The sequence below is a fragment of the Lagenorhynchus albirostris genome, chromosome 1 (assembly GCF_949774975.1).
Source record: "Lagenorhynchus albirostris chromosome 1, mLagAlb1.1, whole genome shotgun sequence".
Taxonomy (NCBI): Eukaryota; Metazoa; Chordata; class Mammalia; order Artiodactyla; family Delphinidae; genus Lagenorhynchus; species Lagenorhynchus albirostris.
Genome location: NC_083095.1, coordinates 67,137,151 through 67,152,503, shown reverse-complemented (window position 1 = coordinate 67,152,503; position 15,353 = coordinate 67,137,151). Strand labels below are relative to the sequence as shown.

General features: G+C 37.3%; 1 long non-coding RNA gene across 5 annotated transcripts in view; it reads left to right on the top strand.

Moving 5' to 3' along the window:
• Positions 1-15,353, top strand: part of LOC132517253 (uncharacterized) — a 74,821-nt gene that overhangs the window by 4,212 nt on the left and 55,256 nt on the right. The window lies entirely within an intron of this gene.

Sequence of the window (15,353 nt, the reverse complement as noted above, 5' to 3'; positions counted from 1 at the left end):
AGTTTTACTGAGATATAATTGACATACCGCACTGTATAAGCTTAAGATGTACAACATAATTATTTGACTCACATATGTCATGAAATGATTACCACAGTAGGTTTAGTGATCATCCATCATCTCATATAGATACCACATTAAAGAAATAGATTAAAAAATTATTTTTTCCTTGTGATGAGAACTCTTAGGATTTACTCTTAAGAACTTTCATTTATAACGTTCAGCCGTGTTAATTATTGTTATCATGTCATAAATGACATCCCTAGTACATATTTTTCTTTTAACTGGAAGTTTGTACCTTTTGACTACTCATCTAATTCTCCCTCCCTCCCACAAGAATATGTTTACTTTTTATTTTATTTATGTATTTATTTATTTTTCGGTACGCGGGCCCCTCACTGTTGTGGCCTCTCCCGTTGCGGAGCACAGGCTCCGGACGCGCAGGCTCAGCGGCCATGGCTCACGGGACTAGCTGCTCCGCGGCATGTGGGATCTTCCCAGTAGCTATACCATTTTGCATTTCTTTTTTTTTTTTTTTTTTTGGCTGAGCTGCATACCTTGTGGGATCTTAGTTCCCTGACCAGGGATCAAGAGCGCCAAGTCCTAACCACTGGACCTCCAGGGAATTCCCCCCCATTTTGATTTCCATAAGCAGTGAATGAGAGTTCCTGTTGCCCAACATTCTCGTCAGCATTTGCTATTGTCAGTGTTTTGGATTTTGCCCATTCTAATAGGTGTGTAGTGGTATCATATTATTGTTTTAATTTTCAATTCCCTAATGGCATGTAATGTGGAGCATCTTTTCATATACTTATTTGCTACCTGTATATCTTCTTTGATGAGGTGTCTGTTCAGATCTGTTGCCCATTTTTTAAGCATATTGTTCATTTTCTTGTTGAACTGTAACTGTTCTTTGTATATTCTGATAGTAGTCTTTATCAGATGTGTCTTTGTGAATGTTTTCTTCCCCTGGGGAACTTTTAAAATGTCAGACGATCAGGTCATATCTCAGACCCCTTCAGTCAGGGTCTCTGAAGGTAGGATCCGGACATCAGTATTTTAAAAAAAAATGTTTATTTATTTATTTATTTTGGCTGCACTAGGTCTTAGTTGTGGCTTGTGGGATCTTTGTTGCGGAATGCAGACATCTTAGTTACAGCATGTATGCGGGATCTAGTTCCCTGACCAGGAATCAAACCCAGGCCCCCTGCATTGGGAGTGCAGAGTCTTACCCACTGGACCACCAAGGAAGTCCTCGGACATCAGTATTTTTTAAAGTCATTCTAATGTGTAGCCAAGGCTGAGAACCACTGACCTAAGTCAATACAATAATAATAATATTTAAATATAATTATAATGACACTATCATTATTATTATTGCTGCTTAATTTTCTTAGGCACTTATGTCCTAACACTCTTTTAAATATATTACAAGTATTAATTCATTATGGACATTAGCTACTTTGATGTACTATGTTGCCTTGGCCTGAGTTTTGTTTTCCTAATCTATAAGCCTAAGATAATAATAGAAACTAACCCCTCATAGAATAAATATATAAACAAGATAATGCATGTAAATGCCTACCACATATTAAACACTCAAAAGTGCCAGCTATTAATATTAATTACATTATTAGTTGTGCTCTCTAATATGGCATGCTAGGTCTGCTCCCTCTTCCATGGGACAGGTCACCACAATTAAAGACAGCAGTCATGATTCCACATCCTTTTTTCTCCAGGCAAAGTAAGTCTAGTTCCTTCAACAGCTTTACCCTCCTTGGTCATGGTCCAGTTTCTCCTAAAATTCTTTAACTTATTCCTAAGTCTAAAACTGTGCTTTAAAGGTGGTCAGACCAGGACAGAGGAGTATTCTTCTGTTGCATTGGGTTGGGAGGGTGGTAGTCACATCACTCTTTAGGCTCATACAGAGTCTGCAGTAAACTAAAGCCCTTACTTCTTGCTACCTGAACTGCCAAGCCAGCTTTTCTTCAGTCTTTTAATTTAGCGGTTAATATTTTTGTCCTTAATGTTTAGACTTATTAAATTTCGTCTTGTTGATTCCGCATCAGTACTGCATCCTGTGGCAATCTCTTTGAATCCCAATTGGGTAGTGAAATGTATCAGCCATCCTTCCAAATTCTTTGTTAGTAGTTGATTAGATAAAGGTGCGAGAGAACTTGGCCAAAACAAAGGCACTGGTGTGTCACAAACCTTTCACCAAGCAGTTTTTTATGCATTAAGTAACATTCTCTTGATGTAGTTGTTCAGGTAACTATGACTTTACCTAACAGTATTTATCACCTAACCCACTTACATCCTTCTTAGCAATAAGAATTTTAACATACTTTTTTTTAAAAAAGTGACAATACTAAGAAAATGAAAACCAAAATTGAGTCTTGTAGTACAGAATGAACATATTTGTATCCAAGATTTTAAAGGAAATGTTGTCAATTGCCTTCTTGAAATCCACTTATTTCAACTATGACATCCCAATAATAACATTTGGGGAAGTTGGGTAAAGTATATATATAGGAAGTATTTTTATTTTTTTTTGCAATTTTTTTGTGTCTGAACTTATTTCAAAATTGAAAGTTAAAAAAATAAGATAGTAAGTTTAGCTTGAGATGAGTAATTCTTAGTATTGCTGTCTTCTAGGAATCATCCTTCTTTTCTAAAGATTTCAAAAATGATGTATTTATAAATATATTCTAAAATTTTGACAATTTTTTACAAGATTCAGTCTATCCATCATATGTCCCTTGGTAATGTAGACAGAAAACAAATAATAGTTGTAAAAGTTGTGTGTTTTATGTTCCTAGTTAGTTGTTCTTTCTCCAAGGCTAAAAACAAATGTTGTTACTCTTCATTAGCATGCTCAGGTGCATAATAAGTACTTTAAACTTAGTTAAAGGAAAAGTAGGATCTGATTTATGAAAATTCATTCAATAGAAGACTTTCAAGAACCTAAGTTCTGTAAAGAAGTCTATTTTCTGGGACTTCCCTGGTGGCGCAGTGGTTAAGAATCCTCCTGCCAATGCATGGAACATGGGTTCGATCCCTAGTCCAGGAAGATCCCATATGCCTCAGAGTGACTAAGCCCTTGAGCCACAACTACTGAGCCTGCACTCTAGAGCCCACATACCACAGCTGCTGAGCCTGTGTGCCACAACTACTGAAGCCCACGCGCCTAGAGCTCGTGCTCTGCAACAAGAGAAGCCACTGCAATAAGAAGCCCGTGCACTGCAACGAAGAGTAGACCCCGCTCACCACAGCTAGAGAAAGCCCACACACAGCAACGAATACACAAAACAGCCAAAACAAATAAATTAATAAATTAATTTTTTAAAAAAGAATTATAGGGGGCTTCCCTGGTGGCACAGTGGTTGGGAGTCCGCCTGCCGATGCAGGGGACGCAGGTTTGTGCCCCGGTCCGGGAGGATCCCACGTGCCGCAGAGCGGCTGAGCTATGGCCGCTGAGCCTGCGCGTCTGGAGCCTGTGCTCCGCGACCGGAGAGGCCACAACAGTGAGAGGCCACAACAGTGAGAGGCCCGCGTACCCAAAAAAAAAAAAAGGAAAAAAATAAATAAATAAAATAAATAAATAAATAAAGAATTATATTTTCTTATTAGATATTTTAAAAAGTGTATTGGGGAAAAACATATAATAATTGTATAAATTTGAAGTTTCTCCTATATATTTGCTATTAAGGGATTATTGTTAATTGTTTTTAATGTGTGATAATGATATAATGGTTATATTACCAAAAAAAAAAAAAAGAGTCCTTATTGCTTAGAGAAGCATACTAAAATATTTACAGATAAAATGATATGATGACTAGGTTTTGCTACAAAATAGTTTGAGGGGATAGTGGGTAGAGTACAGATGAAACATAATTGGCCATGCACTGGGGATAACTATTGAATCTGGGTAATAAGTACATGGGGGTTCATTATACTAGTGTCTGTAGTTTTGTATGTATTTGAAAATCTCATAATAAAAATGATTTTTTAAAAATATATGGGAGGTCTAAGAGGATAAAGGAAGCAATACTGACATTTTGAGATAATCTTATGGAAATGTTTCTTAATTTTAAGTTACAGCATCATTTAACCTTTTATCTATGGAGAGAGCGCTATAGTTATTTACTTAAGCTTTTTAAAACTCAATATAGTTCAAGTAAGTTTATTCTTATGTTTTTGTTATATAATAAATTAAAGAGGTAACATTATAGGGGATAATGAAAGGAACAGATATTTTTAAAATTAACTTACAAACACTTATACAGAGCTTACTATGTGTAGGCACCCTTTTAAGTGCTTTGTAATTACTAACTCATTTAATCCTCCTCACAACCCTACAAGGGCGATAATGTTATTTTCTCCATTTTACAGATGGGGAAATGAAGGCCTATAAAAGTTAAGTAATCTGTAAGATCACACAGCTGGTAAACAACAAAGGTGGATTTTGAATCCAGAAAGCCTGGCTGCAGAAGCGCTCTCTCTCTCACTGGGCTAAATGAACCCCCACCAACACACACACACCATGATAAAAAGAAATACACCTTGAGGCATTAAGCATATAGAAATTATAGCACGAGTGCAGAAAAATAAATACACCAGGATATTTACTGCAGCGTTTTTATACTTACTGAATATTGGAAACTGCCTACATGTCCCATCAATAGCAAAGTGAACAAATCTGCACAGATTCATTTAACCTGTGCAGATGTTTAAAAGGAGATTGACTTAGAAAAATGAAAAATATTTAAAATTAGAATAGAAAGTTACAGAATCATAAACATTAAGATCCCATTTTTAAATTCTATATATAATATGAATACACATAATGTAAGAGGGACTTCTCTGGTGGTCCACTGGTTAAGAATCTGAGCTTCTGCTGCAGGGGGCCAAGGTTTTGATTCCTGGTTGGGGAACTAAGATCTGGCATGCTGCGCAGTGTGACCTAAATGAATGAATGAATGATTGAATGAATGATACATCAAACTTAAATGGTTTCCTCTGAAAAGTGAATCAGAAAAAAGGGAATAAGGGAGAGCACTTCGAATTTTATTTTATATTTCTTTTTAGTGTTTGAATTTCTTTTACAATCACTTTTGCAATTAAAAACATTTTTTAATGTAATACATATATACAGTGTAAAACTTGGGAAGTCCAATAGAATAAAAAGAAAAAACAATAATAATCACCTACCACCTTGAGGTCATTATTATTAACATTTTGATAACATTTCCATGACCTTTTTTCCTATATAGAAATATATACATACACAAAATCATACACATTATATATGGTGATCGTATTAAATAATATGAAATTAATGACAGTAAACAAGTCTTAAGCCCTTTTCTTGGACTTCTTACATCACCAGAGTCCAAAATTCATCTACCCAACACCATCGCAGCTCATGTGTTATTCAAGGAGTCCTTTTTATCCTTTTTATCAGCTAACTAAAGAAGCCTGAGGGCCAGACTTTGATTATCTGAGCTAGGAAAACTAGCTGCTTTCCTTCAGCCTTAAGGATTAAACTTATACTTTCAGAGATCAGTGTGTCTGCCATAGCAGATGAGTTAAAAAGGTGAGCAGTTATTCAAGTAAAGCTCCTTAGCAGAAAAATCCATCTAGGTCATTCAAAACCAAAGTACTTCCCTCGAGGTCATTTGCCAAAGCTTATCTGAATCCTTGTCTAAAACACCTTGGAAGGTAAATCAGAATTTAATATAAACTTGGAGCCCAGGAAATATGTTTGATTTACTAGGTAAATGCCAATGGCTTGATAATACCTGCAGACTGTATATATGTATTATTAATGTGAGAATGTGCATATGCTGAGGTAATCTAGAGATTAAGGCAGGCAGCTTCTTGACCAAGGAAATTAACCACCAAGCTTTCATGGAAATGATACCTGTTCTAGTTTTTCTTTGAAAATCATCATTAGATGATTTCAAGATTTTTTTATTATTCACTTTCTTTAGTTTTATATTCAATTTTCTGATGTGTGCATCATATATATCATATATACACATATGTATATATTTAAATATATAAACCTTGTATATACACATGTGTGTACATTAAATATATGTATATATATACTTTTAATAGTAGCTTTGTGGAAATATAATTCATATACAATTAATGCTTTTAAAGTGTACAGTTCAGTGGTTTTTATAACAGTCCCAAGGCCTTTTATTTTTTTTTTATACCTTTCATGCCGTGAATTCATAGGGAATGTGTTTCAGCAGTTCAGGCTCCTTTCCATTGGTTTTTACAAAGTTTGCTTCTCTGGGTGAAACAGGCTGGTGCTTTAGTTGAATCCAAGTACCACTGTCTTTGGCTTCCTTCTTTTTCTGATTATTTTCCTTCACATGTTTCAGGAAGCTATCTTGGCTCTTAAGAATGTTTAATACATTCAGTATATACGTTAATTCTCTTGGCAAGATTCTTGCCCTTAACTCGTTTGTTTACAACAATGCCAACAGCATGCTGGGTAATGTAGTAGACTCTTCCAGTTTTGCCTTGGTAACATTTGTGGGGCATTCCTCTTTGAATAGTGCCCATTCCCTTGAGGTTTACAATATCACCTTCTTTGTAGGTTTGCATGTATGTGGCCAAAGGAACAACAACATGTTTTCGAAAAGGCCTAGAAAACATATAGAAGGTGCTTCTCTTCTTTCCATTTGTGTTCGTCATTTTGGTGAATGACTGGAAGATGGCAGTTCCAGCCAAAAGTGTCTTTTTTAATAATAGCCATCCTAGTGAGTGTGAAGTAGTATCTCATTGTGATTTTTATGTGCATTTTCCTAATGACTAATGATGTTGAGCATTTTTTATGTGCTTATTGGCTCTTCATATGCCGCCTTTGGAAAAAAATCTGTTCAGATTCTTCATGCATTTTAAGATTGGGTTATTCGTTTTTTCATTGTTGAGTTATGAGTTCTTTAAATATTCTGGATATAAGTCCCTTGTCAGAGATATAATTTGCAAATATAGTCTCCAATCCTGTGTGTTGCCTTTTCAGTTTCTTTTATTTTTTTGGCTGCGTTGGGTCTTCATTGCTGCGTGTGGGCTTTCCCTAGTTGCAGCGAGCAGAGGCTACTCTTCGTTTCCGTGCGCGGGCTTCTCATTGCGGTGACTTCTCCTGTCGGGGAGCAGGGGGTCTAGGCACATGGGTTTCAGTAGTTGTGGCTCTTGGGCCCAGTAGTTGTACCGAACCTGTGTCCCTTGCATTGGCAGGCAGGTTCTTAACCACTGCGCCACCAGGGAAGTCCCACCTTTTCAGTTATTTTTTTTATTTTTATTTTTTTTGCGGTACGCGGGCCTCTCACCGTTGTGGCCCCTCCCGTCGCGGAGCACAGGCTCCGGACGCGCAGGCCCAGCGGCCATGGCTCACGGGCCCAGCCGCTCCACAGCACGCGGGATCCTCCTGGACCGGGGCACGAACCTGTGTCCCCTGCATCAGCAGGTGGACTCCCAACCACTGCGCCACGAGGGAAGCCCAATTTTTTTTTTTTAATTTATTTATTTTTGGTTGCGTTGGGTCTTTGTTGCTGCGCGTGGGCTTTCTCTAGTTGCGTCAAGCGGGGTCTACTCTTCATTGCGGTGCACAGGCTTCTCATTGCAGGGTCTTCTCTTGTTGCGGAGCACGGGCTCTAGGCACGTGGGCTTCAGTAGTTGTGGTGCGTGGGCTCAGTAGTTGTGGCTCTCGGGCTCCAGAGGACAGGCTCAGCAGTTGTGGTGCACAGGCTGAGTTGCTCTGCGGCATATGGGATCTTCCTGGACCAGGGCTCAAACCCATGTCCCCGGCATTGGCAGGGGGATTCTTAACCACTACCCCACCAGGGAAGTCCCTCAGTTTCTGGATGGTGTTTTGTGAAGCACAAAAGTTTAAAATTTTTATGAAGTCCAATTTATCTATTTTTTTCTTTTGTCACGTGTGCTTTCAGAATCTAAGAAACCATTGCTTAATTCAAGATCGTGGATATTTATGTTTTCTTCTAAAAGTTTTATAATTTAAGCTCTTACATTTAGGTTTATCATTTATTCTAAATTAATTTTTGTATATGTTGTGAGGTGGGAGTCCAACTTTATTCTTATTTGCACATGAATATCCAATTGTCTCAGCACTATTTGTTGAAAAGACTGTTATTTCCCCATGACTCGCCTTGGCACCTTTGTTGAAAATCAACTTACCATGAGTGTAAAGGTTTACCTGGACTCTCAATTATGTTTCATTGATCTGAATTTCTGTCCTTATTCCAGCACCACCCTGAGTTGCTTACTGTAGCTTTGTAGTTTTGAAATCATGAAGTGTGAAGTCTTCAATGTTGTTCTTTTTCAAGATCATTTTGGCTATTCTGGGTTGTTTGCATTTCCATATGAATTTTAAGGTCAGCTTGTCAATTGTAAAAAAAAAAAAAAGAAGAAGCTCTGAATTTTTTTTTTGAGATTGGTGTCTGACTTTTATTTTATTTTATTTTATTTATTTATTTATTTTTTTTGTGGTACACGGGCCTCTCACCGCTATGGCCTCTCCCGCTGCGGAGAACAGGCTCCGGACGCACAGGCCCAGCAGCCATGGCTCACGAGCCCAGCCGCTCCGCGGCACGTGGTATCCTCCCAGACTGGGGCACGAACCCGTGTCCCCCTCATCGGCAGGCGGACTCCCAACCACTGCGCCACCAGGGAAGCCCCTTTTATTTTTTTAATTTTCATTGGGGTATAGTTGATTTACAATGTTGTATTAGTTTCTCCTGTACAGCAAAGTAAATCATTTATACATATATCCACTTTTTTAATGTTTTTTTAGATATTTATTTATCTTTATTATTTTTTTTATTTTTTTTTGGCCGCGTTAGGTGTTTGTTGCTGTGCGTGGGCTTTCTATAGTTGCGGCAAGTGGGAGCTGCTCTGCGTTGCAGTGCGCGGGCCTCTCATTGCGGTGGCTTCCCTTGTTGTGGAGCACGGGCTCTAGGCACGCGGGCTCCAGTAGTTGGGGCACGCTGTGGCACGCAGGCTTAGTAGTTGTGGCTTGCGGGCTCTAGAGCACAGGCTCAGTAGTTGTGGCGCACGGGCTTAGTTGCTCCGCGGCATGTGGAATCTTCCCGGACCAGAGATCAAACATGTGTCACCTGCATTGGTAGGCGGATTCTTAAACCACTGCACCGCCAGGGAAGTCCCTTATGTTTACTTTTTTTTAGTATTTATTTATTTGCCTGCTCTGGGACTTAGTTGTGGCATGCAGGATCATTTAGTTGCAGCATGTGGGCTCTTAGTTGTGGCATGTGGGATCTAGTTCCCTGACCAGGGATCAAACCCAGGCCCCCTGCATTGGGAGCTTGAAGTCTTAACCACTGGACCACCAGGGAAGTCCCTATCCATTCTTTTTTAGATTCTTTTCCCATATAGATCATTACAGAATATTGAGTAGAGTTCCCTGTGCTATTCAGTAGGTCCTTATTAGTTATCTGCTTTATATATAGTAGTGTGTATATGTCAATCCCAGTCTCCCAATTTATCCCTCCCTGCTTTTCTCCCCTGGTAGCCATAAGTTTGTCTTCTACATCTGTGACTCTATTTCTGTTTTATAAATAAGTTCGTTTGTATCATTTTTTTAGATTCCACATGTAAGCAATATCATATGATATTTGTCTTTCTGTCTGACTTACTTCACTTAGTATGATAATCTCTAGGTCCATTCATGTTGCTTCAAATGGCATTTTTTTTATGTCTAAGTAATATTCCATTGTGTATATGTACCACATCTTCTTTATCCATTCATCTGTCGATGGACGTTTAGGTTGCTTCCATGTCTAAACAAGCTCTGATGGGAACTCCCTGGTGGTCCAGTGGTTAGAACTTGGAGCTTCCACTGCAGGGGGCCCGGGTTCAATCCCTGGTTGGGGAACTAAGATCCCACAAGCAGCGTGGTGCAGCCAAAAAAATATAAAATTTAAAAATAAGCTCTGATTTTGATAGAGATTACATTGAGTATGTACATCAGTTTGGGAAGTATTGCCATTTTAATAATGTTTCCCAATTTATAAATATGAGATATCTTCCATTTGTTTAGTTCATCTTTAATCTTTCAGTAATATTTTATAGTTTTCAGTGTACAGGTTTTGTACTTATTTTAAGTCATGGAGATGTTTCTATGTATACTTGAGAAGAATGTGCATTCTGTTTTAGTTGGGTGAATGTCCCTTAGGTCTAGTTGGTTTATAATATTGTTCAAGTCTTCTCTTTCCTTACTGATCATCTGTTTGGCTGTTCTAGTCATCATTGAAAGTGGAGTAGTGAAGTCACCAATTATTATTGTTGAACTATCTATGTCTCCCTTCAGTTTTATTAGTTTTTACTTCATGTATTTTGGGACTTTGTTGTTAGGTGCATATATATTTATAGTTATGTCTTCCCAACAGACTGATCCATTTATCATTATAATATATCCTTCTTTGCCTCTAGTAACAATTTTTGTCTTAAACTCTACTTTTTCTTGGGCCATGTGGCTTGTGGGATCTTAGTTCCCCAATCAGGGATTGAACCCAAGCCCTCGGCAATGAAAGTGCAGAGTCCTAACCACTAGACTATCAGGGAATTCCCTTAAAATCTATTTTGTCTGGTATTAGTATAGCCACTCCAGCTCTCTTTTGAGTACTGCTCTGTATGGTGTATATACTTTTGCATTCTTTTCCTTTCAACTTGTGTTTTTGAATCCAGTTTGTCTTTTATAAACAGCATATAGTTGAATCATTTTTTTATCCATTCTGCAGATTTATGCCTTTTGATTGAAGTGTTTAGTCTGTTTACAATTAAGGTAATTATTGATAACATAGTTCTTACATCTGCCATTTTGTTATTTGTTTTCTGTGTGTTTTATGTCTATTTTATTCCCCCATTACTGCTTTCTTTTTTGTTAAGTAGTTATTTTTTGGTATATCATTTCAATTCCTTTGTTGTTTCTTTTACTATATGTTTCTGAGTTCTTTTCTTAGTGGTTATGCTAAGGATTAGAGTTAACATCTTTTTTAAAAAAAAGATTTGTTTATTATTATTATTTATTTTTATTTTTTGGGGGGTGCATCAGGTCTTCGTTGCGACATGTAGGATCTTCATTGAGGCATGCGGGATCTTCATTGAGGCACATGGGCTTCTGTCTAGTTGTGGTACGCAGGCTCCAGGGCGTGTAGGCTCTGTAGTTGTGGCGTGCCAGTTCCAGATCACGTGGGCTCTGTAGTTTGCGGCACGCGGGCTCCCTAACTTAGGCACGTGAGCTCAGTAGTTGTGGCGTGTGCGCTTATTTGCCCTGCTGCATGTGGGATCTTAGTCACCTGACCAGGGATCGAACCCACGTCCCTTGCATTGTAAGGCAGATTCTTTACCACTGGGCCACCAGGGAAGTCCCTAGAGTTAACGTATTAATTTTAAAATAACCAAGTTTGGATTAATACCAACTGAATTTCAATAGTATACAAAAATTTTATTCCATATAGCTTTATTTCCTCCCTTCTCCAAGTGCTATTATTGACATACAGTTACAACTTTGTATATCATACACCCATCAACTCAGTTTTATAATCGTTGCTTTATGCAGCTGTTTCTTAAATAAGTTGCAAGAATAAAAGAGTTACAAACAAAAATACATTCATACTATCTTTTATGTTTACCTATGTATTTACCTTTACCATTGCTCTGTACATCATGTATTGGCTTATTTTAGGCTCTTATTAAAATTTTTCAAAATATTCAGTTACATCTGCTGTTTCCCTCAGTTGTTTTCCCCTCTCAATAGTTTTTACACTGTAATTATCTAAAGTAATATGGTTTAGTGGAAAGACTGAGTTTTGAATCAAGAGTCTTGTCACCTACTAATGGCTTTCAGTCCATTGACTGATTTTCTAATCCAGATTAAGCCATTTAGTCACTATCCGGGCTTCGATTTCTGTAACTCAGAAGTGGAAAGAGTAGCATTTGGCCGTATTTGACTGCTGACTTTAAATGTACCACTCTACCAAGTATAGGTCCTACCACAGATGAGAGAAGTTCTCTTGTAAATCTAGTCTAGCAGCTAATATACAGAAAGAAGGTCAATACCTTTATAACATTATAGGCTAGTATTCCAACAAGAGAGAGAAAATGACTGAGAATAAATAAAAAATTATGAAAACTGCTTCAGATGATCTGTTGCTATTTGCAATATGCTTTGTAAAAACAAAAATCCTTCAACTTGCAAATTGCTTATATTTCCATGAAGAAAATATAAATAAAATAATAATCTTATGAATACTCCCCAGTATTGTAAATACCTATTCCTTAGCTAAATTCATTTTAAAAATCCAGTCATAGCCCAGTATAGGGATCAGGAAAACTTGAGTCAGCCAGCTATTTGAAGTGAGTTTGGGGGGAAAAAAAAGGTATATCTGAATCTTAAGAGTATATTTAATATGTTTTCTTAGTCTCCTGTTTCCTGAGGTCTACTCTTCCTATCAGTTTTTTGTTTTATTTGTTTTTAGGGAGAAAATAATCATATTCACCTTGGAAGTAAGCCAGGGCCAGAATCACCATCATTTAGAGTATAACCCATAAAATCTATTCTGGTCATTTTCTTTGCCCCCACTCAAACAATAGCAAAAATGAGGTTGAAAATAATTCCTTAGGGGCCACAGGTGAAATTCTTCCTCATAGACATTTAATTTGGGATTGAATTTTTAGCAGGGATACCAATTACACCTAGAACAATAAGGTAGCTCTTGGTGATTCATCAAGCAGAAGGTGTTTTGGCCTTTTGCTCCTGTTGGAAACAAGTCCAAGTTGGAAACACCTTCTACACTCAGGTTTTGTCAGTTGATGAGGTTCTGACCATGGTAATTTCTGAATATTAATGAAAGAACAAGTCAAAGTAGATGATCTGGTTAGTGTTTCCTAGTATTATTCAGACCCGTTATACAAAGATACTTATTCTAAGGAACTTCCTTTGTCCTTCTTAGTCTTGAGGAAATGCGACTAGATTGACTGGAATGTAATCTTGCTAACCATTGCATAACTTTCCATATGATTCTACCTTGTCAAAGGGAAGCTAGCCTTTGCCTTACTCTATTACACTATTTAAAAGCATACTCTTTGTAACCAAATAAAAAAGAAATATATTTTGCTATTCTTTCACACTCAAAAGAAGGTGTAGGTGGATATCCGTGTTTTTTTAGCTAAAGAACCCCATGTCCTTTCATTAGTGGTCTGGAATCTTGTTAGCAAACGAAATTTGCACGTGGCCTTTGTATTAGCGTTACTGTCACACTGTGTACGTATGGGAGATAGAAGACTCTAAAAATAACTAATCTAGCTTCAGTAAATGGACCGAACTGTGTGTGCTGCATATTCCCACAGACTTAACGATCTGGGTAAGATAATATTTATTCTCAGAACAAATCACAATTGAAACCCTTATTCTCCTCTCATTTGGAGTTTTTTTTTTCCCCTCTTTCCCCCTAACCTGAGAATGGCTGCAGGGTTTTTTTAAGAGGAGTTTGCAGTCTCAAGAAAAAAAGCACAGAAACGTCTCTTCATAGTGGTTTCTTCAGTCAAATACATTCTGTATTGTAACATTGATAAAATTATGACAGAATTTTAAATAATACGGCAATTGCTTTTCCCCATTTGACTTATTTTAGTCACTGATAAAATGTTCCTGCTTCAGAGATTTACTTCTTATCGATGGATTAATAGAAACATATGAAAAGTATTGATTTGTTTACCTGTTCAGGTTCTTAAATTCTAAATCTTAAAAATAAGTTTATTTGTAGCTATAACTCATAAGTGTCCAGCTTTTCATTTCTTTCAGAAATAAGGCAGAAGGTGGTTAATATCCTCATCTGCTTCTCATTGGTCCTCATAGGTTCACCCCTGCTCCCCTCTCTCATGTTACACAACATTAGGGAGCCTGGAACATAATGTCAGCATCTTTCTAAAGGCAGTGGGTGATATTTACACACTTAAGCTGCTGGCACTGACAGGGTGACTGGAGTCAAATGTAAACCATGGCATTTATCATTCCCAGTCAAATATATTGTGCAATGAGTAGCAATGGGCACTGTGTGAAAGGTTGCCTAATAAGCCGCCCTAGTCTTAGGATTAGTCAGCATCTTGCTGTGAGGTGTGTGTGACCAAGATACTGGAGGTTGCTGGAGATGGAAAGGCAGGCTGGCCAATGATAGGAAAAAGGAGGGGCAGCTCAACTCTTGGCAAACAATTGAATCTTAGCACAGTGCATTTGTTTTCTGAGGTGCAGAGGCTGAGAGGCTGCTGAGAAACATCTGAGGGAAAGATGTCGTTTTCTGACTTTTTATTGTTTTTCATGAAAACTTTCCCCTGTGTAAAATCTTAGAAGCCAGTGTAATTTCTGGTCATGTTAATTTATAGTGGAACCAAAAAATGCTTTTTGGGGAAATCTTTTTTTTTTTGTAATAGAAAGTTTAATTATTAAAAACAACATGATCACACTAAGATAATTAGAAAAAGCAAGGGGGAAAACGCTCATAATCCCTTTTACTAAAAATAATCATGATATCATAGTAGCATACATTTTTATTCTTTGAACTGTTTTAGAGAGTTGTAATCATCCAGTTAAAAGATTTTGTCACATAATTTTTGGTAACTTATCATAAGCTTTTTTTTCCCCATAGTGCTACATAACCATGTTTAAAATAACTGAATAATATTCCATTCAGCGTATGGATGAACCAGTGTTCACTTTAACCATTCCAATAGGCTGCTTCCATTTTATGCTGTTGTTACTGATATTATAAATAACACTGAAATGACTGTAATTTAAAATACAGCTTTTTTTTGTATTTTTAAATTTAAGGTGATTTATATCAAATATAAAATTTATATAAAGCATATACGCACAGCTTAAAGGTTAATAATAAAATGAACCGCTGAGTATCCACTTCCAACTTAAGAAATAAAATATTGCCTGTAACTTAGAAGCCCACCTGTATGCTTCTCTTTGGTTGCATCCTGTTCTCTTTCTCTCCTACAAAAATAACCACTAGCCCAAATGTTTTGTTTATGACATATATTTTTTTATATTTTAGATTTTTCCTTAGATAATTTCTAAGAGAATTTAATAATTAATGTAAATGGGGTTACATGTTTATCAGGGCTAGTTTCTGATGTTTGTAGAGCATTGGCTTACATTTCTCCTTCAGAAATTGTCAGGCTTGACACACCCCAGTAGTCAAGGCAGGCCCACAGACCAAAGAAAAATTTGCCTCCTAAGGAGGTGCACCCTGTGACAGCTCCCTGCAGTATGAAGATATTATGGATTAGGACTGAGA